At 37.8% G+C, this 17,294-nt stretch overlaps 1 pseudogene across 1 annotated transcript in view; it reads right to left on the bottom strand.

The window, feature by feature from the left end:
* Positions 1-17,294, bottom strand: part of LOC147510252 (RNA-dependent RNA polymerase 6-like) — a 39,356-nt pseudogene that overhangs the window by 3,265 nt on the left and 18,797 nt on the right. Inside the window, exons 3-4 of the transcript XR_015218775.1 lie at positions 9,601-9,604; positions 801-1,282 (exon numbers count right to left, since the gene is read on the bottom strand). The product of XR_015218775.1 is annotated as an RNA-dependent RNA polymerase 6-like (transcript). The remainder of the gene's footprint in view (positions 1-800; positions 1,283-9,600; positions 9,605-17,294) is intronic.

Genomic DNA, 17,294 nt, shown 5'->3' on the forward strand with positions numbered 1-17,294 from the left:
TACTTCCTTTCAAGCCGAGTGTATTGCTATTGTTTTGGCAGCTGAGAAATCTTCAGAGATGCACTGGAATAGAATTTGGATAGAGGCGGATTCACATGCAGCAGTCAAAGTTTTTAATGGGAATGCCATTCCATGGACACTAAGAGCTAGATAGATGCAAGCAACTAGGAACATACAGGACTGGAAGTTGACCCATGTTTGGAAGGAGTGCAACCTTGGAACACAGCTATGTCGGCAGCAAGGAAAGGATCCTTCATGTTACAAGGCACTTCAATATGGTGCACTAGTAGATCAGATTTTGTAAAACACATAGAGTTAGGACTTACTATAGGTTTAAATGAGACTAATGTAAGTTGTATTGTCTTTGACAAGATCATTCTTTCCTAATAAAAATTCCTTACTTCCGTGCAAAAAAGAAAAATGGATTAATCAATCCTGTAGAGGAAACGGGAATAGAATTAAGGAACTGTTCCATATGCCAAAATATTTTATAAATTCGTTGATCACCAGTAATATTATATAACAAATTTGTCGTACCTTTGCATCCTTAACTATATAACAAATTTATTGATCACACTCTAGTACCATATATCAATTTTGTGGTATGTTGGCTTAACTATGCTGATCAACAGAAATCTACATATGGTCGAGCTACTTTATGCTTTTTTCCCCTTAGATAACACAATCAAAACTGACATTTGAAAGACCTGATCGAGCTAACATATTTAAATGAATGACGAAATCAAGATTATGCACATAAAAAATGATCCAAGTAATATAATAGAAGGGTAAATAATTACCTCATTAGTTACTGCACGTGGCAATTTCTTAGCCTCAGCAGGTGAGTAATCCATAGGTTTCCAGCTCCTCTTCCGGGAGGAATAAGATTTTCATCCCAAGTCACAAAGTAAAGGTTTCCAGCTCCTCTTCCGGGAGGAATAAGATTTTCATCCCAAGTCACAAAGTAAAGGTCACTTCCTGATGCCTCGTCTGTGTTTGGGGAAAAACTAAGCAGTCAACAAGATGGTGGTGCATCTACAGCTTCCAAAATGCGAATATCTCCCGGATGGAGACATGATTCCTAGCAATAACCACATTACTTTAATATTCTTGTTAGTCTTACAAAACTCAGGACCATGTTCAAAGAAACAATTTTCCAATGTAGGGGTGGATACTTGGATAAAACATTGCCCGTGTTCAAGCACCCCATCAGCCATCTTCTTAAAGGAACAAAAATTCTTGCTTTAGTTCGAAGATCCCCCAGCTGGAAAACCTTTATGGACTATTTGGACTATTTTTAGTCAGGTCTTTTATTTTCGAAGGGTTTTAATCGGTGGACTTGAAGGGTCTTTGTTTGTTTAATTGTTTGGACGCGTAAAATATATATATCGGTTTGTCTAGAGTGGCACTCTAATATTGCCACTCTAATCTCACACTTATCCTCGGCCGTCCGATCTACCTCAAGATCTGATGATCTAACACTCCAAATTTCAACCAATCAAGTGGGGGTAAAAACGTCTTTTACGTCTCATCTTCAAAAAAAAAAAAAAAAAAAAAACAGATCTACAAAAAAAAGAGAGGGATCGCCTAATCTGAGGGAACCTTCTTTTTCCAATTTTAACGAGCATGAGAAAGATCAGTTTCTGTTCTTCGATGCAAGTTCAACTAATCAGAATGAAAAGACACTATTGAATCACAAGTTCGGCAATCCAGACCTTTACAACCAACCTTGCTTTACTTTTGGAGCATCGTTACATCTCAATTACACTAGCAGCAAGCCAGAGAAGGGACATGTATCATTTGGCAATTCAACTACCAGTTGCATTAATTCAAATTTAAACTTCTTTTGACTGTCTTTGTGGATAGAATTAATAGATATGTAATTACTATAGTGCACTTTTGGTTATGGTGCTTGCATATTGGAACGTTTTAATTGACACTTGGATTGTCATTATACCATAAAAACTTGAATTTTGATTTAATTTAGGTTGCTATGATTATAGTTATGATTGATACCCTCGTTTAAAGACGGCGACAATTTCGGTGAACTTCGGTGAAGTTCGGGTGAAAAAGATATTCGGTGAAAGTAGAGTTCGGTGAACTAGCATATTCGCGCCGAGTTCGGTGAAGTAGCATATTCGGTGAACTATGTCAGAGTTTTGAACTCTGTCAGAGTTCGGTGAAATAGCATATTCGGTGAACTCTATCAGAGTTCGGTGAACTAGCATATTCGGTGAACTCTATCAGAGTTTTGAACTCTTTCAGAGTTCGGTGAAATAGCATATTCGGTGAACTCGCCGAGTTCGGGTGAAGATAGATATGAACTCGTCGAGTGAACTCTATCGAGTTTTGAACTGTCGAGTTATGAAGAAGATTTTGAACTCTGTCAGAGTTCGGTGAAGTAGCATATTCGGTGAACTCTGTTAGAGTTCGGTGAACTCTATCAGAGTTTTGAACTCTTTCAAAGTTCGGTGAAGTAGTATATTCGGTGAACTCTGTCAGAGTTCGGTGAACTCTATCAGAGTTTTGAACTCTGTCAGAGTTTTGATGTTTAAGTTATTTACACTGTTTATGTACATTGGGATTTTTGAATGTTTAAGTTATTTATATTTTTAATTTTTTCGATTTATAGAAATGGAGACAGAGACATCAATGTTATGTTTATCCAAGTTCAAAATAAATAAATCATTAAATCAAGCAATGAAGTTATGAACTTATTGTCTCTCCTATTGATATCAATAGATTTTATTTGAGGCCATATCGACTGGAGTACTGCTTGCTTGATTCAAAATAAATATATAGCGTTGTTTCAGGTAACTGTTCTATCTTTCTATCTTTCTATCTTTTTATTTTTTTATATATATATAATGTTATGTTTGATTCAATTCTTTTGAATTCTAGACACCCATTTTGTACATGCAAATCATAGTAGGAGTGTGACGCTTTAACTAAACTAATTAAAGTCCCGACTACCTACCGGCCCTACCCCGGTACTCTCGCGGCATGGTTGTAAAGGCTTCTTTCCAGCTAAGAATTTGCTATGAAGATCATGCAAGTACAAAAGATTAAAAGTTTTTGACATTTTAGTTTATGTTGGACGTCCTAAACTAGCAAGAGAGACGCCAAAATTCATTAATGTGTATCGCTGACACTGTACTTGCCTCAAACTCAAGACCACGTGGCTACATTTAACTTGCATCTATGCCATATGCTCGAATCCAACTTAATAATTGATAGCAATTTTTCTATAATGCCTCTTTATATATATATATATGTGCAAAGTAGATGCATTCGACTCTACAGTTTTCTCTGACTTCTTGATCTTGATGTGCTATGTATACAACTGTGACTTTAATAACTTCTACACTCAATTCATATTCATTAGTTTTTGAGTTAGAGACTTAAGATCGAGTATCGACAGTTGTTCCCCTTTGATGTTGGTCTTTCTTCGTTCCTCCACTCATTGAGATTATGGCCCTTTCATTTTTCCCCATCGAGCTTCAGCTCTTATATTGTCTTTCTCTTATGCCGTGTCGACTATTTTCGTTTTACAAATGTGCTTCTTTTTTCGATGTTCATTATCTCCATGGCGGCTTTAAAGTTATACATGAGTCGTTCTCGCAAAGTTTTCCTAGTCGATTTTGCATGCTTGAATTAGATTGGGTTTTTTTTGTTAGTGTGTGGAGGGGGGATTTAATAGAGGAGTATAGTTTGCCTAGATAGCATGCACACCTTAGATATAGATTTGCATGCACACCGCCTTATTTCGTTCTTTGTTTTTTCACGTTGGTATTGCAACAATTTGAATGAGTTGAATGTCTTATTTTTAACTCTTATTTATTTTGTAGCAATGCCTCGAACAAAGAATGTGAATGTGAAGAATGCAGCAAAAAGTGTTTTCACGGGTGCTAAGAAGTTGTTAGGTGGGGGGAATAGTAGTTCGGGTCGTGATGAGGAGCCTGAGAAAAAGAGAGGAAGGAGAACAACCACTTCGGCATCAGTTCGTAGAGGGGATCGGAAAGAGGATGATCCCAGTAATGTTGTAAGTGGTGTAAAGTTAGGAAATCAAAAGAGAAGAAAGGGGACAGTTCTGAGTGATGTAGATGTAGATGTAGATTTAGATTTAGATGTAGATGACGATGACGATGACGTAAATATGGATCGTGGGAAGAGTGTAGTTCTAAGTCATGCTGATAGTGAAGAAGAAGGTGTTGATGATCTGAGTAAGAGGAGACCGACGAGGAGGAAGAGGACGGAGGAGGAGGAGGAGGATGACGAGGAAGTCCATGTACTGTACCTCCGGTGAATATTGTGAGAAAGTCTAACAATGACTTGGAGTTCAAGAGAGGTGTTTATGGAGGTGGCCCTTGTGTGTCACATCCGTTGTATGACTATGCGCAGCTGCGTGGCTCGCGATGTTTGGGAGGGGCAAGTAATATTATCATATAGTGTCTATTAGTATTTAAATTTTGTATTACGAAACTTGTGCATACATTAATACTAAGTTTTTGTTATTTTAGGCGGAGCGAGGGGTGTTGAAGTGCCATGGGCACCTAAACAAGTTGGTACAATGGGATATCATCGGAGAGTGTTCAGACTGTTCTACTTTTCACGTGGAGCTTCAAAGGACCGGCTTATGTGCTCTGGTCTTAGGTGTATACAGGCATCAGGATCTTGTGTTGGTCTCTGCGTTTGTGGAGAGGTGGCATCCAGAGACCAACACGTTTCATATGCCATGGGGCGAGATGACAATCACGTTGGAAGATGTTTCCTAACTCTTAGGAGTTCCGATCAGAGGCAAAGCAGTGACTGGGGACACTGATTTGACCTTGGAACAGACAAAAAGACTCCTCCACAAAGATTTTGGCATACCCATGGATAAGATAGATGCGGAGATGAAATCCAATATGTTCACTTCCAAAGTTAGGATGGATTTCTTGATGAAGCAGTTTGCTGGGAAGGTAACAGATGAAGATTTACGTGATGAAAATGGGGTTGTGAAGAAAGCGTCAACCCAAAAAGAGGTGCAGTTTGCTGTGAGAGCTTATATGTTATTTTTTCTTTGGATGTACCGCCTTCTCCGACATCGCCGGAACTACAGGTTCTGTTTGTTATCCGAGACCGCTTTTGAAATTTGCCGAGATCGAGACTACGGCGTGGGGTCTTTACCTTCGGGCTTACTTTGTATGGGTCTTGGGATCGCCACAAGTGGCAAAGTGAAGGGTGTTTCGGGCTATTTCACTCTCCTACGTGTATTAGTTTTTTTGTTTTTCTTTTCAATGTCAATTTTATCTATCTATTACAATATTAACTTGGTGTCTATATTAATGTAGGCATGGATTTATGAGTACTTCCCGGTGTTCAGGCCATACCCAAATGAGGACTATCAGTTGAGCATGTCCTGTGCTCATAGGTACTCGATTACTTTCGATCTTTTATGCTAGCACAACAAATTTGCATTGAAGCATACCGAGCCACCATTGATAATATGACTTGTACCGATGTAAGCATTTTTGTATGTAAATAGTTTTATTTATTAATTGATATTATTAGTATGTGGTTAATGATTAATTTCCTCGATCATATGCTATTTGACAGGTTGAATGGTATCCCTATGTTGAAGTCCGAGCTACACGGCCGGTGGATGAAATAGCATTTTTCGAGGAATTTATATGCTTTCTTGATAATGTTGAGCAGTACAATATTTCGAGGGTTGTGCATCAGTTGGGTCATATGCAATTTGTACCCTCAGATCCCCCAAGACCAAAGACCTCGACGCGAACTACTTCCGGACGCGGGTATGATGTGAAATTTAATATCAAGTCTTCCCCCATGGAGTAAATGGCAGAATCACTTGATTCAACTTGAACAACGAGGACCCATTCCGTCTTATCCATGGGAGTGTGTTAGTAGATACATGAGTTGGTACGAAAACAATAGTCATATTCGAATGATAAACCCTAATCATCTTAGTCACTACTCCCTACAGAGTCTTCCATATCATAATCTGGTGAGTTAATATCTTACAACGTTAATTTTTGTTTTGTTTTGTTTTGGTATTTTATAAATGTAAATGTATTTTCGTTTTAATTTTGACAGCACCCCGTCGTCGATGAAATTTCTCGCTTGCTCAATCAAGGCCTGCAATTGGGTGGGACTGCGATTCCAGACGATGCACATAACGAGTTCATGGAGGCATACAATTTGACCCGGTGCAAGTTCATTGGCGGACGATATCGTGAAGGAGCATAGGATTTAGGTATGTTGAGTTTGGTTAGTTTACCTCCTTTTATCTTGTGTTGGGACGAGTGTTGGAAATGGAAATGGTTTGTTTGTCAGTTCTCAATGGTTTATCAGTTCTCAATAGTGTTTATCAGTTCTTGTATTATTTTTTTAGAGTTTTAAGTGGGGAAGTGGGAAGTGAGGGTGGTTTTGTTTTTTGTAGATAAAAATGCTCATGCATTGTGCACAGTGCTACAGAGTTATTGTGCGCACTAGAAATGAGGGGTATTGATTTCAAGATTCTTTCTTTCTTAACTCTGATTCTTTAGCAGACTGAGAGTTGTAAGTGTACTGTGTGTCTTGGAGCTAAAGAAAGAGTTAGGAGATCATTTTAGTTGGAATTTGTGTTTGTTTTTTGGTGGGTTTTGCTTTACTTTTCAGTTTGTGTTAGTTGAGATGATGCGGGGAGTGTTTATTGGCATTTGAGATGATGCGGGTTTTGCTTTACTTTTCAGTTTGTGTTAGTTGAGATGATGCGGGGAGTGCTACAGAGTTGTATACTTCTTGTTTGAGATGATGCGGGGAGTGTTTATTGGCATTTGTCTTTCTTTGTTCTTTTGAGAGTTGATCATGATTTAAGTTCAAGAGTTTTCCAATCAATGAGATTTCTAGATTTGGTGTTGGATTTGACATATGTGGGAGTATTTATACTGATTCATGTGTTTTTATTGGGGGGTAATTAGGCAAATGGTGGTGGAGGAAGATGGTGAACATGAGGAAGCAAGTGGAGAGGTTAGTTTTTTTGTCAGACCTTAATAAAGCAGTTTGATTTAACTTTGCTTGACCGACCGTTTATTCAATTTTTGTTTTGTAGGAAGGAGATAAAGAACAAAGAGTTAGATATACAACTAAAGTCAGAAAGTTAGATTGGAAATCTCTTTGTAGTAAAAAAATATTATGTTAGGACTCTTTTGTAAGTGCAAGTTGTTGATATGTAGCAACTTTGCTTTATGTTCAATAATTCAGACAATGTATTTCACATGGTGTCACATTGTTGAAATATGAAATGATAGTGATCTTGCTTTGGACGTACTTGTCATTCTTTTGATGTTCACCTAAGATCCTAAGGTTTTTTGGTCAAGATCTAGTAAAAGCGGCATGCCAAAGAATGGCCTTTGGTTATGTTTTACGCTATTAGCGGGCATTGAATTTAATAGGGGCGTCTCTCCGTCGTGGAGTAAAGTAGTATAGTTATACTACTTACCAGGGCTGCGCGTCTATGCTTTGCTTAGATCTCAGCTTATATCCATTCAATGGCTCTTCTTGTGCTCTCCGACAACTTGCACATTTTAATTTGTCACAGCGAAGTATCTCTATTAATAATCTAATGCAGAACACAAAAATCCTAATGTTATCAACAAAAATCCCAATGTTATTTGCCAAAACACAAAAATCTAATACAGTACGCAATGTTTTTGCCAAAACACAAAAGATCTGTTTTTTTGCCTCTTGAACGGTGTGGTCGGCAAAAAAACAGACAACACCATTTTTAACCAAGTTCAAATCCCAAACGACATGGCCACACCGTTTGGGACTAAGTCCAAACGGTGTGGCCACACCATTCAAGAGGCAAAAAAACATACAACACCATTTTTATCCCAGTTCAAATCCCAAACGACATGGCCACACCGTTTCGGACCACACCGTTCAAGAGGCAAAAAAACAGACAACACCATTTTTATCCCAATTCAAATCCCAAACGACATGGCCACACCGTTTCGGACCTAGTCCCAAACGACATGGCCACACCGTTTGGACTAGGTCCGAAACGGTGTGGCCATGTCGTTTGGGATTTGAACCGGGATAAAAATGGTGTTGTCTGCTTTTTTTCTCTTGAACGGTGTGGCCACACCGTTTGGGATTAAGTCCAAACGACATGGCCACATCGTTTGGACTAGGTCCGAAACGGTGTGGCCATGTCGTTTAGGATTTGAACTAGGATAAAAATGGTGTTGTCTGTTTTTTTGCCTCTTGAACGGTGTGGCCACACCGTTTGGGACTAAGTCCAAATGGTGTGGCCATGTCGTTTGGGATTTGAACTTGGTTAAAAATGGTGTTGTCTGTTTTTTTTGCCTCTTGAACGGTGGTGTGACCACACAGTTCAAGAGGCAAAAAAACAGATCTTTTATGTTTTGGCAAAAACATTGCGTACTGCATTAGATTTTTGTGTTTTGGCAAATAACCTTGGGATTTTTGTTGATAACATTGGGATTTTTGTGTTCTGTATTAGATTATTAATAGAGATACTTCGCTGTGACAAATTAAAATGCGCAAGTTGTTGGAGAGCACAAGAAGAGCCATTGAATGGATATAAACTGAGATCTAAGTAAAGCACAGACGCGCAGCCCTGGTAAGTAGTATAACTGTTTACTCCACTGACAGCAGACGTCCTATTAAATTAAATGCCTGCTAATAGCATAAACATAACCAAAGGCTATTCTTTGGCATGCCGTTTTACTAGATCTTGCACCAAAAAACCCTAGGATCTTAGGTGAACATCAAAAGAATGACAAGTAAATTTGTTGTTGACAAACGTTGGCATTTTACTGGTGGTATAGTATCTGCATCAATGCATCATATCAACTTACGGAACAAAATTGCAAGTGGGCGCGCTTGTGTAACAACAATAACATTTATAATAAGCACATCAAAATGCTTTATGCAATCCCAAATATTATTGTTATGTATTACAACATTTAAGCACATCAGAATGAATTAGCAACAAGTATAGCCTGCCTGCACCTAGCTTTGGCTTGTTCAAGCCTTTCACTCCAAGTTTCAGCTCTCTTCAACTTCTTCACCTTCTTTCAACACTTCTGCTTCTTCTCTCACTCTTTCCGCGACAATTTCTCCCGTTGTAGCTAATAACTCAATTTTGATGCACTTTCTTCGAATGGTGCATAGTCAAGGTGGCAGTGATACTGTGGCATCTTGTGGAACTCAGAGTGATCGTAAACATAACCACAGAGAATGATGAAAAGACTGAAGATCGACTGATGCAAAGTCGAGGGGCTGGAAACGAACAGATGAGTAGGTAGTATTTTTACCTAAAGCAAAGCTTTGCCTCCAGATTCTCCATTTCTCCTTGAGCCATACTTCTCTTTTCTACAACATCAATGAGATTAGAACTCAATCTAATTAAACTCCCAAAAAGTAACCTAAACCAGCAATATTGAACTTTGAAAATAAAAAGGGAGAAAGAAGTTATCAAAAAAAGCACCGGTCTATCATTATGCTGTTTCCTATCTAGAGCCTAGAAGGCAACATTAGATACTATCCAATGGACATAATGATGCAATAGAACACAACCCTCGATACAGTTCTACTTAACAACACTTGATAAAACTCTAACAAGGCTGCCATATCTAAACCACTCTTAACAAGTCCAGACATCAATGAAGTCCATGACACAACATCTGGGACCAATATAGAATCAAATATTCAACACGCAGATAAAATATCATTAGAACTAGTGAACAAATGAATCAAAGAGTTTTGAATAAAGCTATACTTACAATCGACAGATTACGTATTATTTTTCTCCGGACAATTTCTCGAGTCATGGTTAGCAATATGTCCACATCTGTGACACTTTCTTCCTGAATTGTTTAGGGCTATCTCTTTGGGGGATTTCCATCTATCCGCTTTCTTCTTCCCCCTCCCTTTTGTTTGAGAAATGTTGGGATTCAAAATCAATAGCTGAAATAAAGACCGAATTAAAATAAATATTTATATCAAATTAAACACCGAATTAAACACTAAATTTATATCAAATTAAACATTCAAATAAAAAATACCTGTGATGTATTAACCGAAGGTATTGAAGGCTCTGCAACTTTTGCGTCTCCTTCATAGGAAGTCTCATTAAACTTTGAAATTCCAATAGCCATTTCACCAATCTTTTCAATAAAATATGAATAACCCTCAAAAGTATGCGACGCATTGTAAGCCACTTGAGAAGCAACCTTGATAGAATGAGCCACTCTCAAAGGTTCATTTGAGACATTCCCGACCACAAATCCAGTAACAAACTCCGCTCTATAAGTGTTAGCCTTTTGCATCCACCGCGTCAATCTAAAATGGTTTGGAATCTCTTCAATCTCGTAGCGCATAAAAACCTTTAAGATATGACTACAAAGCAAACCTATAAACTGAAAGTACTTGCATTCGCAGTCTCCCTCTAAGGTTCCTCTATCGAAACTCACTCTCCAAACATAATTCTTCAGTGGGTCTCTCCATTTCACCATGTAGCTTCCGGTTCCATACCTGTCAATCTGTTCCGATCCCCATCAATTTTGTACTCCATCTTTGCCTTTTCTAGTTGCTCTTTAAATTTATTGAATATTGAGATCGTATAGACCTTCGAGGCATGTATAAGGAGGAAAGCATCGTTAGGCACAATCCGTGAACTATACTCGGTGCGGTAATCAGAATCTCTTTCTTTCCTAGCAAGCAAAGCCAAAGACTTCTCATTACCATGTACAAACTGCATAAGCATAGTCGTCGAATTGACAAACTGGTCATAATGAGCATTCATCGATTCACTTCGACCCGTCGCATACCAAAGCCAAAAAGGTGCCACTGAGATAACAAGGAACCCATTTCTCCCGCATTGAATATATCTCTGTCAACCAAGGATTTTCAGACAACTCATACTTCTCAATGATTGTACACCATCTTCTCTCAAAATCAACAATCCTATACGAAAAAGAAATAGTGTTCTTCAACTCAGTTACCAATGTCTCAAATTTGGTAAATGACATCTTCTCTTGGAATTTCTGCATAATATGCCAAAGACGAAGAACGATGACGAAAGTACTAGGAAACACTTTGGCAATGGCTGCAGCCATCGCTTCTATCCCGGTCAATGAATGATGATTTGGCGACCACCACCCATGGCTGCAAGCCAGGCCTTAAATAGCCATATGAATGTATCTTCTATCTCATCAAGCAACAATGCGCAACCAAACTGAATCGACTGATAATGATGGTTGACTCCAGTAAAAAGGGCAAAAGGCATGGAATATGCATTGGTACGATATATGGTATCAAAAGACACAACATCCCCGAAATAGTCATACTGGCATCGAGACCTCCCATGAACCCATAAAAAGTTCACCGCAGTCCCATTTTCATCTAAATCAATAGCGTAGTAGAACCGGGGATCATCGGCACTCTTCTGCATAAAATATTGCAGCATGGCAGTTGCATCACCTTCTTTAGGCATCTTTCTGGTCAAACCATAATAATGGTTCCAACAATCTTTGTGTACACCCAACTTCCTCTCCATGGAAAACAGATGCCACTTTCCCAACAGATAAACTGTTATCACTAAATATCTCGGTCAAGCACTTCGCTGCTTCAGGCATATGTTTGTTAGTTTTCATGCAAATTCTCTTCGATGGGGTCACCAGACCGTGACTATGGTCATTATGAGCAACGCTGACCTCATATATTTCTTCATGCATTCTTTTCTTAATATTTAATTTTAGCTTGGCAACCACACCGATAGTTGATGTATTTCTTGATCGGACTTCATCTCTCTTGTTAACCCCTTCACGTGAGCAAACCAAGAAACAACCACTAACCAAATCCACTGATTCATTTGTTTGAAGTCGTCCGAACACGAAGTCTCAAATCCCCTCTTGTTGACCATACTCTTTGTAATAAGTCTTTGCCTCATCAACACTTGTAAAAAGTCATTCCTATATAAGGAGCAAAACTAATGTTTGTGTGCCTTGAATGGGGTTTTAGTAGAGGCGAAGACCCAACCACGCCTTCTTCGATATTGATTGATGTCTCGTCTCCATTTCTATAAATCGAAAAAATTAAAAATATAAATAACTTAAACAGTAAAAAATCCCAATGTACATAAACAGTGTAAATAACTTAAACATCATAACTCTGACAGAGTTCAAAACTCTGATAGAGTTCACCGAACTCTGACAGAGTTCACCGAATATGCTAATTCACCGAACTCTGATAGAATTCAAAACTCTGACAGAGTTCACCGAATATGCTACTTCACCGAACTCTGACAGAATTTAAAACTCTGACAGAGTTCACCGAATATGCTACTTCACCGAACTCTGACAGAATTTAAAACTCTGACAGAGTTCACCGAATATGCTACTTCTCGAACTCTGACAGAATTTAAAACTCTGACAGAGTTCACCGAATATGCTACTTCACTGAACTCTGACAGAATTTAAAACTCTGACAGAGTTCACCGAATATGCTACTTCACCGAACTCTGACAGAATTTAAAACTTTGACAGAGTTCACCGAATATGCTACTTCACCAAACTCTGACAGAGTTCACCGAATATGCTACTTCACCGAACTTCCCACTGCCCATCATGGTCTTAAACTCGTCAAAATTAACACACCCATCCCCATCTCTATCAACATTCTTAATCATCTTCTTACAATCACCAACACTACAATTTTGTCCCAAACTCTTATACACCATATGTAACTCATTAACAGAAATCAAGCCATTCTTATCTTTATCATACATATCAAGGCAAATCAAAACTATCAAGATATATCACTTCAAAATAGCACACAGGAATTATGTAAAGAACGAGCACCTCACAAATAGCACGCCATTACAAAAATAGAACCAAGCTAATTAAACAACAAATCCAAGAGACGTTACAATATAAACAACATATTGTAGGTTTATTTCAAACGAATCCAAGCTAATTAAACAACAAATCAAACGAATTAAAAGTGGAAAAATACTTTAATCCAGAAGCCAAATACGGTTTGGAGAAGAAGAAGCCGAGAGAGAGAGATAGTTCTCCAATTTCGCGATGATTAAAAATTTCGTGTTTTTTAAATTTTTCAATAACACAAAATGTTGAAATATCAGAAATTTTGGGTGAATTAGATCATCAGATCTTGAGCCGAGATCGGACGGCTGAGAAGAAGAGTGAGATAAGAGTGGTAGATTTAGAGTGGCACTCTAGACAAACCGATATATATATATATATATATATACTGGCTACCTTGACAACTTAAAATGACAGCTTATCTTTATAGCCCACCACATACACTAGATTATAGTTCATCCAACGTCCAAATCTTGATCTCATTTAACAAAAGAATTAGGGAGGGTAACTTAGTCATTTGACTTTCTATTCAAAAAAAAAAACTCACGAACAAACCACCTAACTCTTCTTCCCCTTCCACCCAACAAAACCGATCTCTCCCAACAAATCCCAGCTCTTCTCCTTCCACCCAACAAATCTCAACTCTTCTCCTTCCACCCAATAAAATCAATCTCTCCCAACAAATCCCAACTGAGAGCTTGATGAACTCTCTCTCCCTCTACATAAAATCTTCGACCACTCTCCTCACCTAAAGAAAACAATTCAAGTTTGAAGCTTTTTACTTTTTTGGTGAGTTATTTCTATTTTGTTTTAATGTATCAAATGTTAGAAAGAAACCCACCCACCCACCTTTCACGTTTTTCATTTTTTCTAGTGTTTGTGCATGGTTAGTTTAATAGGCGCACGCCCACATTTAATTACTGTCTAATTTTTTTAAGAGTTAAAATTGGAAATTTAATATGGGAGTCGCTTGATATTTATTTCGTTATGGTTATGCATTTATTCCGTTTGATATATTTTCCTCGCTTTTTGAATTTTCTAGAAATGGAAAGGAATGTTGGAGCTGTTGACGGGTCTTCTTCTCGTTGTACTGATTCCCAAAGTAAAGATGTCGAGATATTAGTTGCTCCGCACTTAGGTATAAAGTTTAATAGTGTTGATGAAGCAAAAACTTACTATAGAGAGTTTGGTAAACAGGAAGGATTTGAGATTCGTGTTCGGACTACAGATAAAAAACAAACTGGTGTGGAATTGCCTTCTAGTTGTCTATTGGTTTGCTCACGTGAGGGGGTCCATAACAAGAAAGAAGAAAGTGAAGGTGTAACTTCGAGAAATACTTCGACTGTTAGGTGTGGTTGCCAAGCTAGAATGCGAGTTACAAAAAGAAAACTTGAAAATATATATGATGTGAGCTCGCTGCAAACAACCATAGCCATAGTTTCGTCTTTCCATCAAAGAGGCAGTATATGAAAGGTAACAAAAATATGCCTGAAGCTGCGAAGTGTTTGACAGAGGTTTTTCATGACAACGGTATACCTGTAGGGAAAGTGGCAGACGTTTTCCATGGGGATGCGATTGGGTTTAGGAGAAAACATTGTTGGAACTACCATTATGGTTTGACGAGAAAAATGCCTAAAGACAATGATGCTACTGCCGTACTTCATTATTTTAGGCAAAAGAGTGCTGAAAATCCTCAGTTCTACTATGCCATTCAATTAGATACAAAAGGGGTTGCAGTAAATTTCTTTTAGGTTGATGGAAGGTCCCATGTCCAATATGAGTACTTTGGGGATGTCGTATCTTTTGATACAACATATAGAACTAATGTTTACAGTATGCCTTTTGCCCTTTTTACTAGAGTCAACCACCACATGCAGTCTATTCAGTTTGGTTGTGCCCTGCTACTTGATGAGACAGAAAAGACATTTGTGTGGTTGTTTCAGACATAGCTTGCAGCTATGGGTAGTCGTCCACCAACTTCAATGCTTACTGACCAAGATTTAGCGATGACTGCAGCAATTAGAAGAGTTTTCCCTACTACTCGACATTGATTTTGTCTTTGGCACATTATGCAAAAAAATTCAGAGAAGTTGTCCTTTGTCTACCATAAGCTCGATACATTGTGTTCAGAGCTTACATATATTATTTGGAAGTCATATAGGATTGTTGATTTTGAAAGAAGGTGGTATGCACTACTGTTGAAATATGACTTGACTGAAAATACTTGGTTGACAGAAATATATAAAAACCATACGTCTCGGGTTTCGGCTTATCACAATGACATTTTTTTTGCTGGTATGCATACGACTGGGCGAAGTGAATCAATGAATTCTCATTATGATCAATTCGTTAGTTCGACGACTACACTTATGGAATTTGTCCATGGTAACAAGAGGTCTTTGGAATCAATAGCCAGGAATAAAAGGGAATCTAATTACCGCACAGAACATACTTCTCGCATTGTGGCTAAGGATGCTTTCCTCCTCAAGCATGCAGGTAAAGTTTATACCATTAGTGCTTTCAATAAATTCAAGAAACATTTAGAAAAGGCTAAGATGAAATATAGAATTGTTGGAGAAGAGATAGACATATATGGAAGTGGAATTTATACGGTGAAGACAAGGGACATCAAGCAAACTTCAATTTGGAAAGTGACTTTTAATAGAGGAACCTTGGAGGGTGACTGTGAATGTAAGAATTTTCAGTTCGAGGATTACTTTGTGCTCACATTTTAAAGCTTTTTCAGCGTTATGACATCGAAGAGATTCTAGATCATTTTATTTTGAAACGGTGGACGCAAAAGACAAACACATATAGAGCGGTGTTTGATGGTGGACTAGTGGCCGGTCATGAAGACCATGAGCCTTTAAGAGTTGCCCATTGTATCAAGGTTGCTACTCAATTAGCTTATGATGCATCGATTAGTGTTGAGACATATGCATATTTTATTCAGAAGATGAGTGAAATGTCTATTGGAGTTTCGGAGCTCAAGGAAACTATCAGCAAAACAGATACAATGAATAATGAAGCACCTCCAATTGAAGAGTCTATAGTTGATACCTCACAGGTAATTTATTTAGTTTGTTGTTTATCTTTACAATGATAAAAATCTTATTTTATTTTAACTCTTAAATCTTCCTTTCAGCTCTTGGTTTTAAATCCCAACATTTCTCAAACGAAGGGGAGGAAGAAGAAAGCGGAGAGAATGAAAGGCCCCAGGGAGGAAGCCTTAGAGAATTCAGGAAGAATGTGTAAAAGTTGTAATAAGTTTGCTAAGCACGACTCCAGAAATTGTCCAGAAAAATTAAAAAATAAGAGTGGAATGAAATGCTTGTCGAGTGTGGAAGGACCGTTGGGTTCTTACACTCTTGTTTTTTTTTTTTTTTTTTTTTTTTTGAATTGTTTGAATTTTAAATTGACTATCCAGTTTTTTGGGAGCTTACAATGTGGAAGGACCGTCATTTTAAACATGCCTCCACGAACACGAGGAGGATCAAGCACCCAAACCCGAAAAAGAAAATGTAACGAAGTGCCAGCAATTCGCATTGTTGATGAACCCAATGAAGAAATCGCAAAATCAACAACTCAGTGGACTATGAACACTTAATGTTCATACTCTTGTTGGACTATGAACATTCAGTGTTCATACTCCTAGTGGACTATGAACACTGAATGTTCATACTCTTGTTATACTATGAACATTTAGTGTTCATAGTTGATGCAATACATTTTGTCAATGATGTCAATAAAGTTGGTATATGATGTGTATGTCAATAAAGTGACATACGTCAATGAACTGGAAAAGCGGATAACAAAGTCAGAAAGACATGGACATGCCCATATTTGATTGGAAATGTCAAAATAAGCATAACCCACAGCTTTGCTGTGGGCACCACCCTCTCGGGCCCTAAATCCATCGTTTAGACCTTCAAAATCACGTTTTTGCCGTTTTAGAAAAGTTTTGTTTTTGCTATATCTTTTGATAGGAGAGTCCATTTTTTATTTGGTCAGTTGGGTTAATTCTATTTTGATTAGTAGTTTCTTAATATGTGGTTATCCCAAAACTTTCCATTTTTGGAAAATTTCGAGTTTTGTGGAAATTAGGGTATTTCGCCTATATAAAGGCTAGTAGTTTGTATTAAAGTTTTCAGTTTTGGTTTTGAGTTAATCATATTAAGAGTTACCACAATTGGACTATGAACAGTGATATTAAGAGTTAATCATATTATGAGCTATGAACATTCTTTGTTCATATCACAATTGGACTATGAACAGTGATTGTTCATAGTTTGGTAGCTATGAGCTATGAACAATGAGTGTTCAAAGTCCATATTGTACGTACTATGAACAATCATTGTTCATAGTCATGAGCTATGAATATTCTTTGTGCATACT

The sequence above is a fragment of the Coptis chinensis genome, chromosome 3, assembly GCF_015680905.1.
Source record: "Coptis chinensis isolate HL-2020 chromosome 3, ASM1568090v1, whole genome shotgun sequence".
Taxonomy (NCBI): domain Eukaryota; kingdom Viridiplantae; phylum Streptophyta; class Magnoliopsida; order Ranunculales; family Ranunculaceae; genus Coptis; species Coptis chinensis.